Genomic DNA, 5799 nt, shown 5'->3' on the forward strand with positions numbered 1-5799 from the left:
AAATTATAAAAAATTATTCAAATACTTTTACATGTCTGAATTTGGAAAAGCTATATTAAATGATCAATTTTATGAATATATGGCGTTTCTTTTTAGGAAAAAAAACTACTGTGTATTTTATGCAGATCTGTAACTGTTGACAAAACCATTTTGAAAGAATAGATAAAAAGTTTACTATATACAGAAAAATGAATATTTGAAGTTTCTACAGAAGCATTAAAAAAAGAAATCTACAAAATGCCTGTTGCCTAACTTTTTGAACAGAAACTTTTAAAAGTAAAATTTCTGTTGAAATATTACACATATAGAACAATGCAAAATTATACGTGCTTATAATTTTTGGATTAATTATGTACTTGCAATTATGGCTTAATTAATCTTTACTTGTTGTTAAGTGCCAACAAGTCAATTCTGACCCATAGCAACCCTGTATAGGGTTTCCAAGGAGTAGTTGTTGAGCTTGAACTGCCAACCTTGCAGTTCAAATGAATGAGAATATTTATGAAACCACACCCAGTTTCCAGCACAATATAAGAACAAACCCCCTATACAATCCTCTCCCAGAGTAACCTTACTTCTATTACAAAAGATCACATGTTTTTTTTTGAACTTTATATAAGTGAAACAGTATTCAAATGCCTTTCTATTCATAAAATAATACAGTGGTCACCAAAGATTTATATTAAAGAAAACAATTTAGATATAAAATTATTGATCTATGACAATACTGTGAGAATTTAGCTATTCATAAAAATTATAGTAGTATTCACTTAACAAGTTCTTGTCTTCAGAATCTATTGCGAAATTGGCTTTGAAAGTTGAGTCTACTGATTATCCTAAAAATTGCTTGTAGTAAAATTGAAACGCAAAAGAATATTTTTTTCCTATTTTGCTAGCTGTTAGTTCTTTGAACTCACATTTAATTACTTTAAGCACCTGCTTTCTTCCAAGGTAGAAATAATATTACCCGTTCTATCTAATGTTGTTGTTGTTAAGCACTGTTGAGTCAGTTCCAACTCATAGAGACCCTGTACAGAGTTCATGAGGAGCGGCTGATTAGTTAGAACCACTGACCTTGCGGTCCAGTGCTTGTCCTACCTAATATGAGATAGTAATTTATATCTACTGAAGTTTGTAAAATACTATTGAAATTCATTGTAAGTTTTTATCTAAAAACAAAAATGGAAGTTTACTTTTATGACCATCATCTGTAAGTGACCTAAACTTATGAAATGAGTACAAGTTACAGAACTTACAAACTAAAGTTAAGATGTATTTATATACTATGAAATGCTGAACCCTTTAAACATTTTTTTAATATATGAAAAATTTGTTTATTATATATATACTATATAGATACTTTACTATATATAAAGGAGCTCTGGTAGCGTAGTGGTTACGAATTGGGCTGTGAGCCACAAGGTCAGCAGTTAGAAACTACCAGTTGTTCTGCGGGAGAAAGATGAGGCTTTCTGCTCCCATAAAGATTTAAAGCCTCGGAAACCCTCTACAGGGTCGCTATGAGTCGGAACCAACTCCATGGCACATAACAACAACAACAACTATATATAAATTTTATTTATTATTTCAAAAAACATTTATTTACTAAGTTTCATTTACATGACATTCATTGATCTAGGTCTGGGGATAAAGCAGTGAACGATTCTAGTTGAAGAAGACAAATAATAAACAAAATAATAAAAAATATATACCATTTGAAACAGAAGAAAAATAAAGCAGGTAAGTGGAATCAGTAGTGATGAGAAAGAGGATAGTTTTAAATAAAGTGAACAGTGAAGCTCTTACCAAGTGTTTCCAGGCCACAACAGATTAAAAGGAGTAACAGTACAATTGGTGCCCAGTGACAACCACAGTAAAAATAACTGGCAACATGAGAGGAAATTTAAAGTATCAAAAAACCTAAACAGCCTCAGTACCACAGCTTCAGGAGACACCATGGTCAACTGGCATAACAGAGTTCACAAAGGCAATGTTCTACACCTTATTTTGGTAACTAGTGACTGGGGTCTTAAAAACTCATAAGCTGCCACCTATTGGTCTCTTCCTGACCAGAGGAAAGAAAAGTGATGGAAACTGAAGATCAGAAGAATTAGATGATGCCTGTTTGCTACTACCAACTGTTCTGAAAGGGATTACAATGTCTGGGGCAGAACGGGAAAAAATGTGGAACAAACGTCAAAATTGTGAAAAAAATTCCAGAATTATTGGTCAAATAGAGACTGATGGAATCCCAAGACTAAGGATGTTGGTCACGCTTGAGGTCTGAAATGTACCCTGTGGCTCAGTTTTCAGTCAAGCGATAGGTATATTTGGGGGACAACAACACTAGTGAGGTATGCAGACCATAGAATGGTCAGCGATTCAAGATCAAAAGGGCAGCATTTACCTAAGGACAAAATTCAGAAGGATGAATAGAAATTAGAAATGGAAGAAGTGGGATAAGTGATGTTACAATGATGAGATTGCAACGGAAATGAAATGAAGTACATAATTTGTTGAATATAAAACTGATGATCTGCCTTGTAAACATTCACAATAGAAACTTTAAAGGGATTTACATGAAAAAAATAACAACAAATCAAACAGAAACAAGAACTATTTCTAGAACACTATAAAAACAACTTACATGCTTTAATACACTCCCAGGTATTGGTATATTATAGCACTAATTAGAAGACATGGCAATCAAACCTCAGCAGGCGGAGGAAAAGCTAGATGGCAGATTAGGCAGAAAGGCTGTGTGGACCCTCTGCAGCAAGGATAAGTAAAACTGGATGAGACACATACAGAATTTGGTCCTGGAACTCTGAGTTTCCGATGAGGGGATAGAGAAGTAGACTGAGTGCTTATTGGTAGAGCTGTGGTGGTATACAGGATTTTAAGCCTTTGTAAGTGGCTTCACAGAAAGAAAACAGTCTCACTGCAGAAACTTACCAGTAGCTCACAGAGACAAGGTTTGATTATTTTTTCCCTCTGGTTCCCTACATGCCCCTGGTGACCAGAGATGAGGCTGGTTATCAACCAGTGTACCTATCCGGGGAAGCTCTCACTGTCCAGGCAGTCAGAGCCAGGTTGTGAGCCCCACTGAAGAGGGAACAGCGGCTATATTCTGGATTAACAACAACCGTCAGCTAAATCCACCCTGAACTGAACCGCATTAACAGCAAACAGTGAAAAGAGAATGGAGCACATGCTCATCTCTTGATCATACCCACATGGAGGCAGTTGGTGAATGCCCAAGAATACACCAGAATACATTCATCAATTTAATACAAATACAACAACACCACAGTGCCTCAAAAGCAGCAGACAATTTCAGTTCATATGAAGAAACAAGACAGAGTAGTTCAAACAAATTAACAAGAGGCAGAGCTAGAAAATGTTTTGGAGGAAAAAGAGGCACTGGAATTATATGAAAAACACAAAAAATAATGAAAAAGTCTTGAAAACATTTTATGAAATGAGTATAACCTTCATACCAAAACCAGGCAGAGACATCACTAGAAAGGAAAATTATATATCAATATCCCTCATGAACACAGATGCAAAACTTGTCAACAAAATCTTATCCAATAGAATTCAACAACACATAAAAAAATAATACATCATGACCAAGAGGGATTCATAACAGTTATGCAAGGAGAGAGTATTTCAATTAGAAAAACAATCAATGTAATCAACCAAATAAATAAAGGAAAAGAACAGCACGATCATATCTATCGATGCATAAAAGGCATTTAACAAAATCTAACATCTATTCCTGATAAAAACACTTAACAGAACAGGAATAGAAAGAAATTCCGAAAACTGCTGGTGGGTTTAACAGTTAACTTTTTGATTGGTAGCCAAGTGCTTAGGCATTACACCACTAGTACTCCTTCCAAGCATTATTAAGCACTAGTAATAGTTTCACATTAACAGAAGATACTTGCATTTTTTTTTTAAGTTTTTATTATGAATTATGTGGGTTTACATGGGATAACATCAGTTTTACATTCATCCTATTGTATTTCATTTCATTGCAATGATAACAATCGCCTCCATATGCCATCAAATAACTAAAGGATACACCTCACAGGCCGCCCCCCAACCCCACCCGGCTGTCAGCATACAGCCCCTCTCCCTTCCTAAGTGCAGGATCCCCAGTCGCTCCATCTGTCCACATCATGGTCTCTGTGTCCATGCCTGGCATCACTGCCCCTCTGGGCAGGGTCACACTCTCTGCTCTTCTCACTTGATGGTCCCAGGGACCTCTCCACTCCTAGGCTGCAAAATCAGTCACTCCCCTCCTTTTGTCAAAAACATCTACCTCTATATTTCCGACCCTCACAGTCAGTCCTGATGGCAATTATTCACTATTGTACCACAAGAGTCTTATCCCCATTTTCTTTTGCCAGCCCGGTCCCAACAGATTGGAAATCATTCAGTGGAGGTTCTACCTACCCCTGCCCTGTCTAGAACTAGGCTCCCTCTTGAAAGCTTGTAAGCCTGTCACTTCTTGCCTTTATAGCCCTCAGCCCCCATTTAAGGTAGCCAATGTCTAAGTTGCCCATCCCTGTCAACCTTGTGTACTGAGGGGGGTGGGAGTGACCCTTGCTGTAAAGATCTGTTCCCTTTTTTGAGGTACTACATCCATATGTATAAGTAAAGTTCAACAAATTGTAGTGGGTTACTCTTTTTTTTTCTTCTTTTCTTCCCTCTTCTTTCTTCTTCTAGTTGAGTTCTGATCATCCAGCCATCGAAGCCAGGTCAAGTGGGTACTATTTGCAAATATGGGTGTTCTTGTGCATCCCCCCTCACTTCATATCAGCTGGGCGCTTCACTCTCCATGCTAGTCCTCTGTGACCATGTCACTGCCTCTGGGCCCAGGAGTCCCCAGGTCTTGCCATAACTGCTGGCCATCCAGGTCTCTACCTGGGTTCACAGGAGTCTATTGAATGTGGTTGGACTTAGATCCCAACTTCATTGCTGTTTTTCCCCCCTCTTCCTCTTATCGGTGACCAATGTGGTCACCAGCCAGACAACATGCCTGCTCATGTATTCCCCTTGAGTCTTAGTCTTGGAAGGGAGTTTGCTTTGAGGGGACCCGACCACTTACCTTGATGGCTCCCGGCGAACAGCTTACTTGTTCTTGTAGTAATCAATCATACTGCCATTACTGTTTCTGATTTTTTCTGCTGGTCTTTCTTCACCAAGTATCTTCTATTCTTCTAGCTGCTCCAGGTTGGTATACTTGTCCTTTCCAGTGGAAATTTACCACCTCAGACAATTCTGGATGGGATTCTGGTTTCAACCTATGGTCTTATGCAATGCAAAAGCTCCACAGGTCTCTTTCACTGGGCAATTTCTAGCCCCCTTTAAGGTATTCCAATCAGTTACAGGCTGAAGACAGACTTACAAACTTTCTATTGTGATGTTTCTGGCTATCCCTTTTACCCCCAACCTCAAGTGTCTATTTGACAGTGGTGGGCAAAGGAAATCAAGATTCAAAAGACAGCCAAGCTGCCCAGGAAACATCAAGGCAAGCGGTCGGGTCCCCTCAGAGCAACACCCCTTCCAAGAATAAGACTCAATGGGAATACACGCTCTGGTTGGTGACCACGCTCATCACTGATAAGGGGAAGTGAGGGAAAAACAGCAATGAAGTGGCGAGCTAAGCCCTACAATGTGGAGAGTGAACCATGCAGCTGATAAAAAGAGAGGGCATATGCACAAGAACACTCACACTTGCAGATAATATCCACTTGACCTGACTTCAATGACTGGATGATCAGAGCT

The 5799-nt window shown here is 38.5% G+C and overlaps 1 protein-coding gene across 3 annotated transcripts in view; it reads right to left on the reverse strand.

Moving 5' to 3' along the window:
• XRN1 (5'-3' exoribonuclease 1) overlaps positions 1–5799 on the reverse strand; it is a 223618-nt gene that overhangs the window by 63135 nt on the left and 154684 nt on the right. The gene's annotated exons all lie outside the window — the stretch shown is intronic.

Source organism: Chrysochloris asiatica, unplaced genomic scaffold (genome assembly GCF_000296735.1).
Source record: "Chrysochloris asiatica unplaced genomic scaffold, ChrAsi1.0 scaffold00136, whole genome shotgun sequence".
Taxonomy (NCBI): domain Eukaryota; kingdom Metazoa; phylum Chordata; class Mammalia; order Afrosoricida; family Chrysochloridae; genus Chrysochloris; species Chrysochloris asiatica.